This window comes from Rhinopithecus roxellana, chromosome 8 (assembly GCF_007565055.1).
Source record: "Rhinopithecus roxellana isolate Shanxi Qingling chromosome 8, ASM756505v1, whole genome shotgun sequence".
In the NCBI taxonomy this organism is placed as follows: domain Eukaryota; kingdom Metazoa; phylum Chordata; class Mammalia; order Primates; family Cercopithecidae; genus Rhinopithecus; species Rhinopithecus roxellana.
The window spans coordinates 124163876-124185752 of NC_044556.1; the positions used below are offsets into that span (position 1 = coordinate 124163876).

Genomic DNA, 21877 nt, shown 5'->3' on the forward strand with positions numbered 1-21877 from the left:
CACAGGATTTAAGTCAAAGTGAAAAAAAAAGTGTATTGATGGGCTTTCAGGCATCAGGTAGCCCAGTCAGGGAAGGATTTTTTGGTGTGGTCAAATTCCTTTCAAGACCCTGTAAAATCTTGCCAGATAGGTTATCTTTCTATCATTGGAAATGTATCCTTGGAAGAGTCATATAATGTAACTAAAGTTCTTTGTCCCATAGTATGCATGGAAATATTTAGCTTTATCTGTAAGAAATGCAAAGCCAAACTCAAACCTTCTTAAAAAGCTGTCAAAATCAGGCTGGGCACAGTGGCTCACTGTAATCCCAGAATTTTGGGAGGACAAGGCGAGTGGATCACTTGAGGTCAGGAGTTTGAGACCACCCTGGCCAATATGGTAAAACCCCATCTCTACTAAAAAATACAAAAATTAGCTGGGCGTGGTGGTAGGCGCCTGTAATCCCAGCTTCTCGCGCGGCTGAGACAGGAGAAGCGCTTGAACCCAGGAGGCAGAGGTTGTAGTGAACTGAGATTGTGCCACTGCACTCCAGCCTGGGCAACAGAGTGAGACTCTGTCTTAAAAAAAAAAAAAAGAAAAAAGCTGTGAAAATATATTGTCTCAGAGAAAGGGGTAGGCTTCAAGCTGGGTTTGAGCGCTTCCATCATGTGTCAGCTTCATCCTCAGGCTGGCTTCCTCATGGTAGCAAAGTGGCTGCAGTAACCATTGGACTCACATCTACCCATCACACCAGCCAGAGTGAGAAAAAGAGCACTTTTCATTTCCCAACAAACACACGATATGGCTTTCCATATGATTGGGACCAATTTAGACTCATATCAGTGCCTATCAGTGAATACTGACAGGTCAAGTGAGGATGGGATTAGGCCGATTATCACAATCACTATCCACACCTGGAGCAGGAGATGGGCCTAATCAGATCCTTGGTTGTCTTGCAATTGCAGAGGGGTGGAAATATATTCTGGGGAATCAATCAATATAATTATAATGCCCACTATAAAATCAATATGATATTCTGTACCATTAGATACCAGTTTAAACTCTTACATTATTGTTCAATGTTTAATTTGTTTCTATTTTTTTTTTCTTTTTTTGTGGAGACAGGGTATTGTTATGTTGCCCAGGCTAATCTCGAACTCCTGGGCTCAAGCAATTCTGCCTTGGCCTCTCAAAGTGCTGGGATTACAGGCATGAACCACTGCAGCTGGTCTGTTTCCAATTTTTGACATTACATTTTAAACTAGGAGTTGCAGACATAAATGAGAGAAACATCACTCTGTAAGATACAACAGAGAATGTAGAGACTTTGACAAAAGAGAGAATGCATGTCTTGCAGCTGATTGTTGTCATGTAAGAATAGTAAGCTCACTCTTACCAAATCTTCCACTTTTTAAAGAGAGGCCCAAAATGCATGTATAATTTTCTGGTTTATAACTTTGGATATAGATTTTTTAAAGTACCATGTATGCCAAAAAAAACATGTTTGTGGGTTTGATTTGTACCTGGACCACCAGTTTGTCATGTTATGAATCATGCTGGAGTATTTTATAACACTGTCTCTCAAAGTGAGAGTTTCAGTCCTTTCATGGACCAGGGGTGCTAGGATACGCTTAATGCAAATGAAGCCACAGTGGGAAGAGAAGTGAGCAGTACATACCACATGAAGAATGCTTTCTTTTAGTTTCTCGAGTAAAAGATTGAAGACTTGTTAATAATTTTTTTGGCATGTGCTTACAATTGTTTTTCTGGTGGTAGGGATGAGTTTGCACCAGATCACCTTAATTGTCTTTTATCTAGGTTCTCTCGTGACTTGTCTCTTATCTATGTTGTACTGTGAGGAAAAGTTCAGTTTTACAGAATGACCCGTTGATGAGAGGTGTTACATGTGGCCATGGGACAGGATTTTTTTTTTCCTTGTAGCAAGCTGGCACATGAAGATATCATGCTCCACTTAAATAGAAGAATTACCTCGCCAGTGGTGGCCACTATTGCTTTCAAAGACATATGGAACTGAATTTGGGGAACACTGAACTTGTTTTGGAGTTGTCATTTTTTTTTTTAAATTCTTTTTTTGGCTAAGTTACCTATTGAATGCTCATAATTACCACATCTATTGTCCTTTTTTGTCAAAAAGCTTCACTCCAGTTAGAAGATACCTGAAGGCAGAAACTATGGCTTTGTCAACTTTGACTTCCTCATGGTGTGCAGTGTAAATATACTACTACTTTATTGAGTAGATTCTTAGTACTTACTTGTTGGCAGATTTACTAATAGTTCCTGTACATCTCAGCAAATTAACAGATGATTTAGGTTATTCTAACCCTAACTTTATTTAATATAATAAAAACTTTCAGCATTTATTGTCAGGCCCAGGGCTAGGTAGGCTCCTGAGATAGAGAAGTTCATAAGGGAAGGAGCTCAGAAGGTAGGGGAAACAAAAAATTAGTTACAACACTCTTGCTATGTCTCAGCATCTATAGACATTAACATCAGGAAAAGCTGAGGGGTGGGGGGAAGGAATTTGTGAGGGAGGGCCCTTTGGACAAACGTCACGTTTCTCAGAGTACCTTTTAGATATGGGTGGGAAAATGAGGGCAGGGCAATTGAAGTGGGATAGAAGGGAGATATTTAAACTAACGTCATCCTAGGGCTCCAATCACTGGACACAGGTAATTCTTCCTACACTATATTCATTTATCCATGCAATCACATTCATTGAGTGTTTCCTATGAGTTAGGCAGGGTGCACTGTGTAGGATACAAATGAATGAAGCAGGTCCACAGCGGTTGTCTAGGGGGATAAAATGCTGCACAGGGCAACCTGGATAAGCCTGACATGTTAGGTGCCACGAAGCTACAGAAACAAAGTGCTAAGGAGATTCGGAAAATTTACAGGTCATTTCTGGATGCAGGATCTAGGAAGAAGGATATCCACAGTTCAAAGATCAGTACAATCTTCGTAGCGAAAAAGGGTTGGTTTATTCTACCTCTACCTAGTTCATGCCTCAACATCTTTGACCCCAAAGGATAAAAAGGTGCAAATAAGGGCACATTTTCTTCATAGAATACGTAATGGTGCTTATTTAATGCTTTCCTGTTCATTCCCCGCAGTGATTTCCCTCTTCACTCTCCCCCGAGTCTCACAGAAGGAACTGTTAAGGGAGCGCTTCACAAGCACAAACACCTTTAAAGAGGCGCAGAAAAGAGTACTTGGTGAAAAAGTTAGTATTCTGTCAGGTGACTTTCCTTAAGATTACTGGGCATTAAGAATGAAAATATGTAAACCAGGTTTACGAGCAAGAAAACAAGCTCTTCTCATTTAGAGTTAATCTTCGAACTCAGCAACGGTCAGCAGAACTCACCCCCATCAGGGCGGGCTCGCGGGCGCGGTCCCACCTACAGGCCCCTCCCCCGCGGAGATTCTCCAGCGCCGCCCGTACTCCCGCCCTTGGCGCGTCCCTGCCTTAACAGCTCTGGTTCTGTCAGGACCTCACTCCTCCGCCCCCAGCGCAACCGCGGCCATGCAGCGACGTGCACCCGCGTGTGCGCCGCCGCCGCCCGGCAGAGTGGGCGCCTCCGACATCAGGAGCGCGCACGCCGTGCCGAGGGTCCTGGACGAGCGCGCTCCCGACGCACCGCCTCCTCCTCCTTCCCCCTCCTACTCGGCCCGCCCCCTCCCTCGCCTCTTCCTGCCTGGCCGTCCTTCTCCCCTCCCCTCTCCGTTCCCTCCGCCCTCCCCTGGCTCCAGCGGCGGCGGAGTGAACGGCACCGGCCCGGCCTTAGAGCGCGAGGTGGCGGGTGGGACGCGGGCGCCTGAAGGAGTTGTTGTTTCGGCAGCGCCCGCGGAGACGTGAAGAGGTGAGGCGAGGGCGGCCTCCTCGGGACACGAGGGCGGCCCGGCGGCCCGGATCTACGGGCCGAGGCTGCCTGGGTGTGTTGGCGTCGGGCTCAGCCTGGGGAGGGTCGAGATGGGGCCCCGGCCCGGGACGGGGATGCGGGAGGACCGTGGGAAGGAGGGCAGCGGGCGGGTTCAGGGCTGTCGGCCGCCTCCCAGACGCCGCGATTCTCCCAGGTGGCCGCCCCTCGCAGCTAGGGCGGGCGGGGTCTGCGCCCTTACCTGGGGGCGGGGTAGTGGCTTCTGCGGCCGCCGCCTCCAGCTGTGCCCTCCTGACATTGCTGCCTGGGCGGCTGCCGCCCGCTGCTACGCTGTGGCTGCTGCTGGATTCGCAGTCCCGGCAGCCCTGCGTCCGGTGGGCGAGTGGTTAGAGTATTTTCTCACCCACACGCAGGCTTCTGTACTCTACCGTTTCTCTCCCTCGCCCTTCCTCTTCCTCCGCCGAGCACTTTGCTCGGCTCCTGCTGTTGATGCTTGTGGTTTTGTAGTTTGGGATGGGCTGCGTTCCCGGCAGATCCCTACCTGCAGGGAATGCCCCGCTTCAGAGTTGACCTCCTGAGCCATAACAAACACCTCCCCCCAGCCCCCACCCAGCTTGTGGGTGCTCAGTGTCCTGATAACTGAGTCAAAGTTTCTGAGACTGGGCTGGTACTTTGCACTGATCGCCAACGGTACAGGGCTGGGCAGTGCGTCAGCATGTGGAAAGGGGCCACCGGCTAGCGGGATATGGCCGGGTGCATGGGAGCTGAACTGACGGGTTTCAGATACTAGGCAGTGTGTCCAGGTCCTTGGATCTCTCAGATAGGGTTATGTTAGAATATGTGCCAAAACTTGGGTGGTCACTTGCAAAATTGGTTTCATGCAAGTAAACTGAAATGCCAGCCTTATTACTTTAATGGTAAGGAGAACTTTTGCTTGCCGGACAGATTTCAGCGCAGTTTGGAAAATGATTTTAAGGCCTTTATTTTTGACACTGGAGGGATTTAGGGATTTTTAATACATTTAAATTTCCTTGTGCATAGTGGGAGGTAAGTAGTTGCTTGTTAAAATTCTGAAAACACAGTTTCATGGAAACCTTCTGACTTTTCTTACAGTAGTGTTTATATTTGACATCTTCCATAGAATATCCATTAGTTATGATGTCAGAAGATACGGATGTGAAGTTTGCTTGTGGTCACATTGGAAGTTGATTTTGTTCATGGAAAATACTGGTTCACAAGCTCCTAGTACTAGAAAACTGGCCTGTGATTCATTTTTTCAGTGTAGCGTCCCTTATGAAATTGACAGTGAGATTTCCAAGGAGAAAGACTAGTTGAACTTTATGTATACATTATCATCAAATTGTATTAAATGTACACCTGCTTAAGGGGTTAGCTCTAGACTTTGAGTTACACTGGTGTCTATACTAAATCAGTTCAATAAATGCGCTGATATTATGTATTGTTCATTTGGAGAGAAGTAGATAAAGCAGGGCAGAGTTTATATATTAGCATATTATATAGCCTGCATTTGCTCTGATGTGTATTATTATTATTGTTATTTGGGACGGAGTTTCGCTCTTGATGTCCAGGCTGGAGTGCGATAGCGCGATCTTGGCTCACCGCAACCTCCGCCTCCCGGGTTCAAGCGATTTTCTTGCCTCAGCCTTATGTGTAGTTGGGACTACAGGCATGCTCCGCCACTCCTGGCTAATTTTGTATTTTTAGTGGAGACGGGGTTTCTCCACGTTGGTCAGGATGGTCAAACTCCTGACCTCAGGTGATCTGCCCACCTCAGCCTCCCAAAGTACTGGGATTACAGGCGTGAGCCCGGTACCCGGCCTCTGATGTGTATTATTAAGTCATCTGGGGAGAAGTAGATCAAGTAGGGCAGAGCTTATATGTGAACATGTTATATAATCTACATTGTCCTCTAGAAAGCTGGAAACAAGTTAGTAAGTCTCAGTACTATTGGGGCATATGGTGAATATACAAACCAGCTTTAAAAAGTGTGACTGTAAATGTACGAAGTTTGTTTGTTTGTTTGTTTTAAAGAGACAAGATCTCGCTCTGGCGCCCAGGCTGGAGTACAATGGCTCAATCCTAGCTCACTGCAGCCACGAAGTTCTCCTCACAAGAGATCCTCCCACCTCAGCCTCCTGAGTAGCTGGGAGTACAGGCACATGCCACCGCACCTGGCTAATTTTTTGTTTTAGTTTTGTAGAGTCAGGGGTCTCACCATGTTGTCCAGGCTAGTCTCCAACTCCTGACCTCAGGCAGTTCTTCTGCCTCGGCCTCCCGAAGTGCTGGGATTATAGGCCTGAGCCAACCATGCTTGGCCCCCCCTTTTTTTTTTCACCTGAGTTCTTTGATGGGAATTTCTATATATTACAGTTGTGATGTTCTGAGAATTTTTGTTTCTTTGATAATTGTTTCATGATTTAGATATTTTCTTTTTATCCTGGTAGTTATGATTTTTTTCCTTTGAATGAAATAATTTTATTAGGCATGTGAAACAGTAGTTTTTATGTGATCAGCTCACCAGTTCTAAATTTGTGACTTTTAAAAATCTTGAATTTTTTTCTTTGCCTTAACCCAAGCTTGAATTTGCTCAGCCGCTGTATATTTATTTGAATTCTCAGATGATACAGCATTGAAGCAGAAAGTCCTTTTATCCATTCTTTTGGAGTAATCAAAAGAAGGAATTCTGTTGTGCCAAGTAAAAATATGTGTAGGAGATAGCTAGGCTTCAAGAGATTGACTTTGAAGAGAGTAGTAGCGAAGTAGCAAAAATTTTCTGTATTGAGGGTGTAGAACTGGGGCTGTATTCCAACCTACCATTGTCTTCAAGTGGGGTATGGATCGTTATGACTGGTTAGAGGGGATTTGGAGAATGAGGTTGATGCTGTAATGCTATGGGATTCCCAGGCACAGAGCTTGCCTGTGTCTTTTAATGAGTTCTACATTTTTGTAACTCTTGACTTATAGAAATGGGTCAGCCATTGAGTCTGAGGATGACCAGCAGCCCAAGGCTATTCCAGGTGCTGGTATTTCAAAGATGGCTCAGGGATTTCTTGTGGAGATGATCTGATGAGCATTTTGCCGTTACAAACAGTGGAGGCTGAGAAAGTATGGACTTGAGCCTGAGGTGTGCTAAAAGATACTCGTTTTTAAAGGAGAGTTTTAATGTTGATATTATAGAGAAATACGTTGTTTGACTCCTAGACTTTCAGAATGGGAAATAATTTTGACTTTATAGTCAGTATTTGAATTGGGTATAAGTTTGTGAATTTCAGTGGACCCTAATAAGGAAGAGTTAATGAATTAAGCAGAGCTTTCATCTCTGAACATTTCCTTTTTCTACTTCATTTGCTTCCCATATTGCTCTTATTCAACAGATAGGATGGCATAATTGAGTATAGCAAGTTTATGCGCATGCTAAGTCTTTTTTGTTATCTTTTGGTGTTTTTTGGTGTACTTTTGGGGATTTTCCTGGGAAAGTTCTAGGCATATATTCAGTTGATTTAGAGTTAGATTTGGGCTAAGATTATTAGTATACTTGAAATTCTGAGCATTCTTATTTTCTAAATAGCTTTCAAAATAGAAAACATTTTGCCATTGCTGTTGGGCTTCAAAAAAACAAAACCCAACAGCAACACAATTCTTTATAAATACTCATGAAAAATCAGGTTACAGGCTGTTTTGTGATAGACATAGTACAGCCAAAAATATATTTAAGAAAATTCTCATCCAGTTTAGTAAGCTTAAATAAGAAGAAAATAAGACTTTTTTTAAAAAATAAAAGCCTGATTTTCCCAGAATATGAAGCCTAACTACTGTTTGCTGTGTTGTTTTCCCTCTTGGCTATTCTAAATTCAGCAAGAACTATGCACCCCTAGTCCATGGTAAAAGCTTAGTTGTAGTAGAGGATTCTTAGTAACGGAGGTCTCATTGAGGGATGCAAGGGATTTTGATTGGGAAACATCAGGCATGGAACATTTCCTTTTTACTGCTCTAATTTTCTCTGTACCTGGCTATTCAGTGGGTTGGGAACATGAACACAAATACTAGAATTATCTGGATTTTTTTTTTTATATACTATGGATTTCCTCCTCTTACCCCCTACCTGCCCTGCAACCCATTGCTAAGTGAGCCATTGATAGTAGGATTGTGTTATATCCTTTAGGTATGTAGGGCTGAACAAATGCTAGGAACCTTGGCACTTGGCTGATACTCCATAAACCAAATTCCTGCTCTGTGTAATTTGCCTTCTGGTGATATCAGTAGATATTTGTTACTCCCATTTTTGAAGAAAAATATGAATTGTGGTGAAGAGACATCTGTAACCAAGAGTAAGATTTATCAAATTAGGTAGTATACATGAAAGACATCAGGAGGTTATCTGAACATTTATTAAACTCTTTTGACTGTGACCTACAATAACAAATACATTTTACTTCTTGATTCAGCAAGTGCACACACACACAAAGTTGACAGTTTGGTGAAATAATATTTATCTTTTCAGGGCCCTGTTGAGTTGGCTATAATGGCTTGCAAGACCAGTTGTGCATCTCTCTTCCTATCTAGCTCTATGTCCAGTGACATCATGTTGGTAGCTCAAAATTGGTCATGGTGGGAATATTTACACCAGGAAATTCAGCAAATGGTATTCTCAGGGCTTCCCTCTTCATAGGTAGTTGTTAAACATTTATAGCACCCCGTTGTTTATAACACACATAGATACATTCTGTTATTTCATTTCATTTTTAAAATGCTGTGTTTTGACTTCCAAATTAATTTTACACCCAGCTAATGGATTATAGCCTACAGTTAACAACAAATACAACTAGTTTAGCCTACCCTCTTACCTTCGTAAGTGAAGGAACATACTAAAAGCCTCAAGTCCAAGGTTAGATAGTGAGTGAGTTATTAGCAAAGCCAGGGCTCTGGACTCAATCTGGAGTTGTTTTTGGTGGGCTTCTTTCCTAACCTCGCTTAGTATGTGTAAGGGATTGTGTTAATCAGTTTGAATAAAGATGGACCTTGACCCTGAGGACTTTATGCTTAGGTGGGGGATTAAATATGGAAACATCAACGATAATGAAAGGCAGAAAGTAATGGGTGGTAAGAAGATAAACATAAGGAACTGTAAGAGTTTAGAGAAGAGGGAGAGATTACTTTTAGTTAAAGTAATGGGTGGTAAAAAGATAAGGAACTATAAGAGTTTGGAGAGGAGGGAGAGATTACTTTTAGTTGTTGTTGTTTTTTGACCCGGGTTGGAGTGCAGTGGTACAATTTCAGCTCACTGCAACCTCTGCTTCCCGGTTTCAAGCAATTCTCCTGCCTCTGCCTCCCTGAGTAGCTGGGATTACAGGCGCCCGCTGCCACGCCCGGCTAATTTTTGTATTTTTAGTACAGATGGGGTTTTGCCATGTTGGCCCAGCTGGTTTTGAATTTCTGACCTCAGGTGATCCACCCGCCTCAGCCTCCCAAAGTGCTGGGATTACAGGCGTGAGCCACCGTGCCTGGCCTGCTTCTAGTTTTAAGGATAAGAGAAGAGGTGACATTTGAACTATTGTTTTTTTTTTTTTTTTTTTTTTTTTTTTTTTTTTTGAGATAGCATCTCACTCTGTGACTCAAACTGAGTGCTGTGGTGCCATCACAGCTCACTGCAGCCTTGATTTCCTGGCCTCTAGCAGTTCTTCTGCCTCAGCCCCCGAGTGGCTGGGACCATAGGCACACACCAACATGCTTGGCTCATTTTTGATTGTTTGTAGAGATGGGGTCTCATGATGTTGCCCAGGCTGTTCTTGAACTCCTGGACTGAAGCTATCCTCCTGCCTCGGCCTCCCAAAGTGCTGGGATTATAGTTGTGAGGCACCATGCCCGGCCCCTGAACTATGTTTTTGAAGAATGGGTAGGATTTGGATGTGTGGAAATAGGACAACTCGTATCACCCTGGGCCAAGGGCCAGGGTGATCAAAGGCATACAAGCATGAACAGGGGAAAGTGAGTAGTGAAAGAGCTAGGCAAGAAAGAGTCAGTTAGCACCAGATGGTTCAGAGCCTAGAATGCCAGTTTTCCTTTCTGCTTTTTGGTTTATCTTTCATTTTTGACTCTGGAGTAATCTGGTACTTCTTAACATTTCAGGATTTATTTATTGTGGTTAAAATATGATCCAGAGAGCACCTAAGTATTCTTAGAGTAGAAGCTGAAGGGAAAAATTACTAGTTTTAGAGAAGCAACCTTGAGTTTACCAATCCTAAAAGTGTTGGAACGTAAAAAATATTTTATTTGTAAGGAGATACAGTTTTTTTTTTTTTTTGTTCACCAAATAGCATCACATTGGCTGGAGTAGAACAGGAAGCAGTTTTGAAAGTCTTTACAAGGGCCTTCTAAAATGTGATTTCTGAATGACTGGATCTTAATTTTTGGAGGCAGGTTTAGTTCAGGCAGAAGGGTAGTTTATACAGATCCGCAGCTGAGCTGAGTAGCTTTTAGAATTTAGGGCAGCAAAGCAGGGTATTTTACACAAAATTCATTTGTAAGGGATTGATGGCTTCTTTACTCCAAGAATTTTCTTAGATTTCAGTATTTATGTCTTTAACAGCCTGTATGACTGAAGATGTTTTGAAGTCTTGGATGGAACTTGCCTTATTTCACAGGGGAATTGGGTGCCTAGAAATGAAGGTAAATGCCAGTAAGTTGTGTCTGTTAATCAAATTGAAGTACTGGTAGCAGTTCTCAAGATTTTCTGTCTGCTGATGATTTCACACTTACTGCTTCTAATTACATGGTGTATAGTCGATTTGAAGAAGCCTTGGTTCTCTTTGACCCACCAGTTCTGTAAAGGTAAAAGCCTTCTCAGAGTGTTGCCCAGGTAACAACACATACAGAGACTGTTTAGTAGCTTGTCACGAAAGAGTGTGGAAAATTTTGGAAATGTTGGTAAAGAAGTTGCTATAGTAAATAACTGGTTGGTAAAAAGCTGGGCTACTTCTGCATAGTTGATAAAGAGTTTTTGAGATGAGCCTTGGTTCTAAAATAAATATGAATTGTGTCATTGCCATACTATTTTCTTCAGTTAAATAAGCTCCTAATATGTAAATGTTGTAGTCCTATCATTTTAGAAAGTTTCAGCAGTTTCATATGAACTGTTCCACAACATAGCACACCCCAAACACCACGATAAGAGTTCAAATACGGCATAGCCCAGATGCCTCACACCAGTTAAATGATAAAGTTAATCTTATGTCAGCACAGTGTTTTTTAAAAGTTTTTTCCCCCTCTTTTTTGAGGCATGTTAGTTTTCACAAATTGAGGTTATTAGAATCTTTCCAGATTTTCTACCACCATTTTTTTTGTGTGTGTGGTAAAAAGTATGATGATGGTGTCCTTAAACTATGTAAACATTTGTAAAGATATACACACATACACATAGTGTGTGTATATGTATGTGTAGACCTACATACACACACACATACACATAGTGTGTGTATATGTATGTGTAGACCTACATACATATATATTTACATATCATTAGTTGTTGGAATTTGTGGTGAAAATACACCCACCCATGGCAAATGACTGAAAACAAGTGTTCTGGCTCTTTGAAGACTACCATGTGAAGTATTCACAAATATGAAAGTAATGCAAACCCAAAGGGAGTTTTTTGTATGCCTGATTTCAAGAAAGGAGCACATTTTAAGAGGCAAATATGGAATTCATTCATATACCAGTGAAGAATTTCTCAACTTCTCCTTTACCCCACACATACACCCATTTACCGTCCTCATTATTAGCGGTAAGCAAAATTATGGAACTTTGAATCAGACTTCTACTACAAGCGATGCAAATAAATATTATTTTTAGAAAAAATACAAACTTGTGGTTTTGAGTTATGAAGGTTTAAGAGACACCTATCACTAGTTTTTTTTTTATAAACTACGTGGAGTGTTTTCTGTGCTTCAAGATGTTTTAATTGTCATTGTGAGACCTTTTGCTGAGAGCATTGTATAAAGGCATAGTTGTTAAAATGGTTATTAGGTGTTCTTTGAATAGTTTATTTTTCTGTAGTCAATTTATCTTGCATACATTGATGGCCGGGCGTGATGGCCCACACCTGTAATCCCAGCACTTTAGGAGGCCAAGGCAGGCAGATTGCTTGAGGCTAGGAGTTTAAGCCTAGCCTGGCCAAGATGGTGAAACCCCATCTCTGATAAAAATAAAAAAATTAGTGTGGTGCGTACCCATAGTCCAAGCTACTTGGGAGGCTGAGGCACAAGAATCTCTTGAACCTGGAAGACGGAAGTTGCAGTGAGCCGAGATCGTGCCATTGCACTCCAGCCTGAGCTGCAGAGTAAGACTCGGTCTCAAAAAAAAAAAAAATGAATAGAGTGTACTACTTCACTGAAAAATCAACCATTGAAGGGAGGTTGTATATATATATATTGGCAGACAGTAGGGTTTCTGATGTTGTTTTAGAGTAATTTTGTTATTCAGCAGCTGTTTATCACCAGACCTCATTCATTTATTACTGCTTTTTTCCATTTCTTTTTAATCTCATGAACTGTATTCTTTCATTTTAAATCTCTCATATTTGCCCTGCGGTCAGTGGTCATATTTGGACTAATGTTTTGATTTGCCATTGCCTGTGCAAAGATCTATTACCAAGTTGCATTATCAAGTTGGTATTGAATGGTAATTCAGTTAATGTCCTCTTCTCTCCATTCCTTTTTTCCTTCCGTATTCTAGAAGTTACCCTACCACTAGTGTTAGATTCCTGGCAAAGTTAATGGGAAAATGAAATTAAATATTACTGTTATTCAAATCCTAGGATGCATTTTTTGCCAACACTAATGAACATACGAAATTCTTCAGCATGAATTACACAGCTTAAATTTTCACTGAGGCTAGGCCTCTTAAGTTTAAAAAATTAAAAATTAAAAAAAATTTATGGGGTACAAGTGCAGATTTCTTACATGTATAGATTCTTACATGTATAGATGTGGTGAAGTCTAGACTTTTAATGTACCTATTACCTGAGTATACACCATTCGGTATGTCCATGTGCACCCATTGTTTAGCTCTCATATACAAATGAGAACATGCGGCATTTGACTTTTTGTTTCTGAGTTATTTTACATGTGATAATGTAGGCCTGTTAAGGTAAAAACCATTCTGACATGCATTTTATAGTTCTTTTCAACGTTTTCAATAGCTTTGCTAGATGAAACAGGTTTCTTCTGTTGCAGTTGGTATCACAAACAATAAATGAGCTATCCCTACCATTTGAAAATATAAGATAAAGGTTTTTTTTTTGACACAGAGTCTCGTTCTGTCTCCCAGGCTGGAGTGCAGGGACCTGATCTCAGCTCACTGCAACCTCTGACCTATGCCTCCCAGGTTCAAGCAATTCTCCTGCCTCAGCCTTCTGAGTAGCTAGGACCACAGGCATGTGCCATCATGCCTGGCTAATTGTATTTTTAGAAGTATTTTCACTGTGTTGGCCAGGCTGGTCTTGAACTCTTGAACTCATGATCCACCAGCCTTGGCCTCCCAAAGTGCTGGGATTACAGGCGTGAGTGACCGTGCCTGGCCCAGATAAAGTTTTTTTTTAAAAGATAATCTAGGCCGGGCGCGGTGGCTCAAGCCTGTAATCCCAGCACTTTGGGAGGCCGAGACGGGCGGATCACGAGGTCAGGAGATCGAGACCATCCTGGCGAACATGGTGAAACCCCGTCTCTACTAAAAATACAAAAAAGTAGCCGGGCGAGGTGGCAGGCGCCTGTAGTCCCAGCTACTCGGGAGGCTGAGGCCGGAGAATGGCGTAAACCCGGGAGGCGGAGCTTGCAGTGAGCTGAGATCCGGCCACTGCACTCCAGCCTGGGCGACAGAGCGAGACTCCGTCTCAAAAAAAAAAAAAAGATAATCTAGTAATAGTAGGAAAGAGAAACCACTTTATCAGTTAATCTACTACTTCCCATTTTGAATATAAATTTCATTGTGTTGCATGCTAACTTCATTATGTTCTACCGAGTATTTACTTTTCTAAAGACAGAGCTTTAACAATTTTTCTTTTTTTATCGTGTTTTGGAGACAGGTATCTCTCTGTTGCCCCAGCTGAAGTGCAGTAGCACGGTCATAGCTCATTGCAGCCTGGAACTCCTGGGCTGAAAGTGGGACTATAAAACTGTACCACCACACTCTGCTAATTTTTTAAATGGGAGTCTCCCTATGTTGCCCAGGCTGGTCTCAGACTCCTGGGTTCAAGCAATCCTCCTGCCTCAGCCCTTCCAAAGCATTGGGATTACAGATGTGAGCCACTAAACCCTGCGCAGTTTTTCACCTTTTGAGAATTTCACTTAGAGGAGGATCATAGTAGCTTTTAGACATTTTTATCAGTTGTCCAAGGGTGGAAAAAGTAGTTAAGATGCAAGTAACTATAAACATTTTTGGTTTTGTGGGAGACAGTGTAGGTAGAACATAGGACCTTAATTCTTGATCTGCTGCTGTGAGATTCAGAGAGAGTAAGTGATTTAGACACAACTTTTTTCTCCTCTTTGCACACTAACCGTGAGCTAACACTGAGTGTTTACATGGGGTATTTATTACATAAGAAAATGTACATTATCTAGCTAACCTTCACAGTAACCATATGAGGTAGGAATGATTATAATATCATCTCCAGTTTGCAGATGAGGAAGCAGGATTAGAGAACTTCAGTAACTTACTTAAGATCACATAGCTTGGCTGGGCACAGTGGCTCACGCCTGTAATCCTAGCACTTTGGGAGGCCGAGGCAGGCAGATCACGAGGTCAGGAGATAAGAGACCATCCTGGCCAACATGGTGAAACCCCAGCTCTACTAAAAGTACAAAAATTAACCAGGCATGGTGGCATGTGCCTGTAATCCCAGCTACTCAGGAGGCTGAGGCAGGAGAATCGCTTGAACCAGGGAGGCTGAGGTTGCGGCACTGCACTCCAGCCTGGTGACAGAGCGAGACTCCATTTCAAAAAAAAAGAAAAAATCACGTAGCTTGTGAGAGGCAGTTATTTCTTGCTTCTAAATCTGTCTCACAGTGCCTCTCTACTACTACTCTGTATTGACAATCTTTAAATGGGATGATATTTGCTTTACACGTTTCATAGGGTGGTTATGAGAATCAAGAAGGATAAAGATGTACAAAAGAACACACAGATGTCTCTGGTATATTCATTTTATTGGATAATATTTGAGACACCAAAGAAATCTTTGAAATCTTGTATACATATATTAGTTTGTAATCAGTAATGCTATAAAATAAGTTTAACAGATGAATATTTGAAAAGTTATCTATAAAGACATATTTGGTGTGCATTCAAGGGATCTGTGAGTGAAAGGTAGAGGAAGGCAGAAATGTAGGGATGTATTGAATAAAAAGTGGATCATATGATCTCTAGCAGCCTGAATTCTTTCTGCAATGAGGAGTATATGTAACAGGTGACCTATAAGATCCTTCCAACATCAATAATCTATGAGTCTTTGTTATGGGTTACTTTTTTTCTGTTAGAATATCCTCAAATGAGCTAGATGTGCCCGAAAGAGCTTTTTAATTTTATTTTAGCTTAGATCATCAATAATCATCATTCTTTGTCCTTTTCTAGAATTGTATATATTTAAGGTATACCACGTGATTTTTGCTATACATATACAAAACATATATAGATACAAAATCATGAAATGATTTGTATGTTTTGATATACAGATACAAAATCATGAAATGATTACCACAGTTAAACAAATTAACCTATCCGTCTCCTTCCACAATTTTTAAAATTGTCTGTGGTGTGAGCATCTAATCTGTCTTAGCACATTTTATATATACTATACAATATTAATAATTATAGACATGCTGTACATTAGCTCTCCAGACTTACTCATCCTACGTAACTGTGAGTTTGTACCCTTTGACCTACTTATTCCCATTTACTCTTGTTTCTATGTATCCAGCTTTAAAAAACAAAAAAAGGATTTCTCTGGGTGTGGTGGCCCACGCCTGTAATCCCAGCACTTTGGGAGGCCGAGGCAGGCAGATCACGAGGTCAGGAGTTCGAGACCAGCCTGACCAACATGATGAAAACCCGTCTCTATTAAAAGTACAAAAATTAGCCAGGCATGGTGGCGTGTGCCTGTAATCCCAGCTACTTGGGAGGCTGAGGCAGGAGAATCGCTTGAACCCAGGAGGCGGAGGTTGCAGTGAGCTGAGATCATGCAACTGCACTCCAGCCTAGGCGACAGAGTGAAACTCCATCTCAAAAATAAATAAATAACACTTTGGGAGGTCGAGGCCGGTGGATCACGAGGTCAGGAGATCAAGACCATCCTGGCTAACCCGGTGAAACCCCGTCTCTACTAAAAAATACAAAAAACTAGCCGGGCGAGGTGGCGGGCCTCTTGTAGTCCCAGCTACTCGGGAGGCTGAGGCAGGAGAATGATGTAAACCCAGGAGGCGGAGCTTGCAGTGAGCCGAGATCTGGCCACTGCACTCCAGCCTGGGTGACAGAGCCAGACTCCGTCTCAAAAAAGAAAAAATAAATAAATAAATAAATAAATAAAAGAATAAAAAAATAAAAAAAGGATTTCATATATAAGTGAGATCATGTTGTATTTTTCTTTTTGTGTCTGGCTTATTTCATTTAACATAATGTCCTCCAGGTTCATTTATGTTGTTTCAAATGACAGTATCTCCTTTTTTTTTTTTAAGGCTGAATAATATTCCCTTGTGTGTGTGTATATATATATATATGCCACAAATTCTTTATCTGTTCATCTTAGGAGAGACTCTTAGATTGTTTCCATAATCTAGGCTATTGTGAATAATGCTGCAATGAATATGTGCAGGCATATATCTCTGTGAGGTGCTGATTTCAGTTTCTTTGAGTGTATACCCAGCAGAGGAATTTCTGGATCATAGACAGTTCTATTTTTAATGTTTTGAGGAACTTCTATACCATTTTCCATAATATTTGTGTAGCAATTTACATTTTCAACAATAGTGTACAAGAGTTTCCTTTTCCCAACACTTTGGCCAGCACTTTTCGTCTCTTGTCTTTTTGATAATAGCCATCCAAACAGGTGTGAGGTGATAGCTCATTGTGGTTTTGATTTGCTTTTCCCTGATAATTAGTGATGTTTTCAGTGCTTTTTCATATACCTGTTGGCCCTTTGTATGTCTTCTTTGGAAAAATGTCTCTTCAGGTTCTATGCCCATTTTTTAATTGGGTTGTTTTGTTTTGTTTTTTTGCTGTTGAGTTGTGAGAGTTCCTTATGTATTTTGGATATTAACCTTTTACCAGATATATAGTTTGCAAATATTTTCTCCCAGCCCATAGACTGCCTTTTCATTTTGTTATTTGTTTTGGAGAAGCTTTTTAGTTTGATGTAGTCCTATTTATTTATTTTTGCTTTCGTTGTTTGAGCTTTGGTGTAGTATCCACCAATATCATTGCCAAGGTCAAACAGTATCAGGGAGCTTTCCCCCTGTGTTTTCTTCTAGGGGTTTAAAGGTTTTATTATAGATATTAATGTTTACTTCTTGAAACTATTTTAGCAAACATCATTCTTTAAATGTCAGTTGCACTTAGATTGAATACAAATACATAATTATCTGAGTAAGATGCAGCTATGGTGTTTTGCTTTTCCCCCCCAAGTTAAAAAGATCTTTTTTTTGTTGTTGTTGTTGTTGCCCAGGCTGGAGTGCAATGGCATGGTCTCAGTTCACCACAGCCTCTGCCTCCTGGGTTCTAGTGATTCTCCTGCCTCAGTCTCCCTAGTAGACTGGGATTACAGGCGTGCGCCACCACGCCCGGCTAATTTTGTATTTTTAGTGGATTGGGGTTTCTCCATGTTGGTTAGACTGGTGTCAAACTACCGACCTCAGGTGATCTGCCCGCCTCAGTGTCCCAAAGTGCTGGGATTACAGGCGTGAGCCACTGCGCCTGGCCGTTAAAAAGATTTTTCAGAGGATGGGGTGGGTGAAATGGCTTCCTATTACATTATTACGTATTTGGTTCTTAATGTGTTTCTTATGGCTTCCTCTTAAATTTGGATTTCCTGAGTGTGCATTTTGAGAGGAAACTTAATATCATTAAGTATATGAAAGATCATTTTAATTTTTTGTAGTGTTATAAGTTTATGGCTTTTTATACAGTTGGTTTCATTCTCTGTCATTGTGTTTTTCAACAAGCATTTATCAGGTAGAATATGGGTTTTTTGCTGGAGAAGCAGAGATGAGAGATTGTTGAAGAGCTGACAGTCTTATTGGGGAAACAGATAAATAGAGTAGAGAGTAGCAAAGAGGGGGCACCACAAGATGTGTCTTCAGAAGGATATGTAAGCTGGTCTGGGTGTCAAGTAAGGCTGTCTGGAATATCTGAGTTGATAGAAAGCAAGAGGGATATTTTAGATATAGTATGAAACTTTGAAATAGTAAGTCTTTACCTATCTAGACCCAGTGTCAGTACCTCATCTCTCTGAAATTTTACAAAAAGCCCCCAAATAGTTGTCAATTTAATAAGAAATTCTCTATAAATAAAGCTCTTTAGGCTGTCACTGAGAGTTCATTTTTACTTTATATGTGATACTTAGGGTTTCTAAGGTTGTAGTAGATTAAGGAGGAATAATTTACAAGCAGCAAGGTGCTGCCATGAGCATACTGATAACGAGACAGATTTCTGACAACATGGTAGCAGTGAAGAAATTGGAAAAAAATATATATATATACACACACACATATACACAACTGAATAAGTCATAGATAATACAAGGAAAGCATCCTTGGACAACTAAATTCGCTTTAAGGGTATCAAATGTATTTATAATACTATAGAATAATAATAAAAGTTTGTTGTGCTCTCTCTTACCAAGAAAATATGAAATGTATGTTCTGTATAGTATATATATTACTCAGGATTCTTCAGAGAAACAGAACCAATAGGATAGCTAGGTGTAGATACAGATGTGTTGGAATTGGCTTACACAATTATGGAGGCTGAGAAATCCCATGATAGGCCGTCTGCAAACTATGGAACCAGGGAAACCAGTAGCTCAATTCAAGTCCAAAGGCCTAAGAACCAGCAGAGCCAACATTGTATTAGGTTGGTGCAAAAGTGATTGAGGTTTTTGCAAAATAACTCTCAATTTGAGACTGAAGGCTGAAAAACGAGGGGGCTGCTGATGCAAGTCCTGGAGTCCAAAGGCTGGAGAACTTGGAGTTCTGTGGTCGGAGGGCAAGAGAGACAAATGTCTGAGCTCCAGAACAGGGAGCAAGAGAGTGAATTTGCCCTTCCTCTGCCTTTTTGTTTTATCTTATCCCCCAGCAGATTGGATGGTGCCTGCCCATCTGGGTAGGGGTGGATCTTTCTTACTCAGTCTGTTGATTCAAATGGCAGTCTCTTTAGGAAACACCCTCATAGGCATACGCGGAAATGATGCTTTTGCTAGCTATCTGGGTATCCCCTCGTTTAGTCAAGTTGACAACTAAAACTAGCTATCAGAGTAAATATATGAAGGTATTAAAGTATTTATATTATTAAGATTTTAAAAATATGAACTAGGATGAAAACCAGGGGGTAAACTTAGTACAGTTATCAAATTGTTTTTTTCAGCATGATTGATTTCTAAAAGGCTTTGAATAACCATAGATTTAATTTTCTTATATGTATATGACATAGACCTGCAGATTATGGAATACTAGACATTGTTCAGTACAATATTATATAACTGTAGCTAGTAATTACTTATATAAGATACCGGAGTTATGGTTCTTAACCACTTGGGTACCAAGAATTTTTAGAGAGCATGAACCATGTCATCTTTTTGTTCCGGATGTCATGAAGTTGAGGTCTAAGCATAGATATCATCTTAAAAAGCCTTTCTTGAGACTGTGGTCTCTGTTAGAAACCTCTCATTTGTGCTTTTAAAGCATTCCTATTTTCCTCTTTGTTGTCATGCTAATCACATTGTATTGCAGCTTGCCTGTTTCTGCATTAGACTACAGGCTTTTTGGCTTTTTTTTTTGGGACAAGGTCTCACGATCTTGGCTCACTGTAACCTCCGCCTGCCCGGCTCAAGCAATTCTCCTACCTCACCCTCCTGAGTAGGGACTACAGGCACATGCCACCACGCCCCGCTATTTTTTTTTTCTTCTTTTTTTTTTTTTTTTTGAAACAGAGTGTTGGTCAGTTGCCCAGGCTGGAGTGCAGTGGTGCGATCTCAGCTCACTGCAACGTCTGCCTGCCAGGATCAAGTGATTCTCCCACCTCAGCCTCGCGAGTAGCTGGCATTACAGGCACCCGCCATCAGCCTGGCTACATTTTGTATTTTTGTAGAAATGGAGTTTCACCATGTTGGCCAGGCTGGTCTTGAACTCCTGACCTCAAATGATCTGCCCGCCTTGGCCTCTCAGAGTGCTGGGATTAGAGACATGAGCCATCATGCCCAGCCAGGATTGCTTAATTCTTGTAATAGTCCCGTATTACTAACAGTTTAGCGAGAAGACAGCATTGTTTTAGATTTTGCAAACCTCTATAATGTCTGGCTTCATAGAAGACATACAAATTCTCATATTTGTTACTGCATTCACCCTATTGCAGTATGCTGTTTGGGTTGAAGTATCCAAAGAAGAGCTGATCTCATATGTAGCTTGTAAAGGGAGGAGTATTTTAATAGTCTTTTAAGATAATGTCAATATTTTTCTTTTATATCATACCACAATTCTGCAGTTGGTAGTTTTATATTAAAACTATATTATATTATATTATATTATACAGTTGGTAGTTAGTTGCCATGTGAAATATTATATCACATTAATGAACCTTTTGTAACCTGTTACATTTAAAATACACTGATCTGTCTTGCAGTTTGAATGGATCTTTTATCTATGCATAATTTTGTAACTGGTCATTTGTAAGGCATTGGTTCACTGATTTATGCAGATCTTTACAATATTGGCACATCTTATTATACAATATAAAGAAGTCAAGTTGGGCATGGTGGCTCACGCCTGTAATCCTAGCACTTTGGGAGGCCGAGGCGAATTGCTGGAGCTCAGGAGTTTGAGATGAGCCTGGGCAACATGGTGAAATGCTTTCTCTACCAAAAATACAAAAAACTTTGCCGGGCATGGTTGCACATGCCTATAGTCCCAACTACTTGGGAGGCTAAGATGGGAGTATCATTTGAGCCTAGGAGACGGAGGTTGCAGTGAGCTGACATGGCACCACTGTACTCCAGCATGGGCAACAGAGGGAGACCCTTTTTCAGGGGGGGAAAAAAAAAAGTCGATATTTGTTAATACCGCCATCAATGTCATCAGAAAAGTCTTCTAAGGGCCGGGCATTGTGTAATCCCAACACTTTGAGACGCTGAGGCAGGCAGATCATTTGAGTCAGAAGTTTGGGACCAGTATGACCAACATGGTGAAAACCTTTACTAAAAATACAAAAAAATTAGCTGGTCACAGTGATGGGCACCTGTAATTCCAGCTACTCGGGAGACTGAAGGAGGAGAATTGCTTGAACCCAGGAGGTGGAGGTTGCAGTGAGCTGAGATAACACCACTTCACTCCAGCCTGGTCGACAGAGTGAGACCTTCTCTCAGAACAAAACAAAATCAACAGTGTAAAAGCAGTGCTATTTCTCCACAGCCTTGCCAGCATCTGTTGGTTCCTGACTTTTTAATAATCACCATGCTAACTGGCATGAGATGGTATCTCATTGTGGTTGTGATTTGCATTTCTGTAATGACCAGTGATGATGAGCTTTTTTTCTTATGTTTGTTGGCTGCATAAATGTCTTCTTTTGAGAAGTGTCTGTTCATATCCTTTGCCTACTTTTGATGGGGTTGTTTTTTTCTTGTAAATTTGCTTAAGCTCTTTGTAGATTCTGGATATTAGACCAAAGTCAGATGGGGAGATTGCAAAAATTATCTCCCATTCTGTAGGTTGCCTGCTCACTCTGATGAT

The 21877-nt window shown here is 41.2% G+C and overlaps 1 protein-coding gene across 2 annotated transcripts in view; it reads left to right on the forward strand.

Moving 5' to 3' along the window:
• Positions 1-3611: 3611 nt before the first annotated feature.
• The window catches only part of RABGAP1L (RAB GTPase activating protein 1 like), a 781286-nt gene continuing 763020 nt past the window's right edge, over positions 3612-21877 (forward strand). The window contains exon 1 of one of the 2 annotated variants that reach the window (XM_010367378.2): positions 3612-3857. The gene's annotated coding sequence lies outside the window, so the exon portion shown is untranslated. The remainder of the gene's footprint in view (positions 3858-21877) is intronic. The other variant, XM_010367376.2, reaches the window with a different exon arrangement.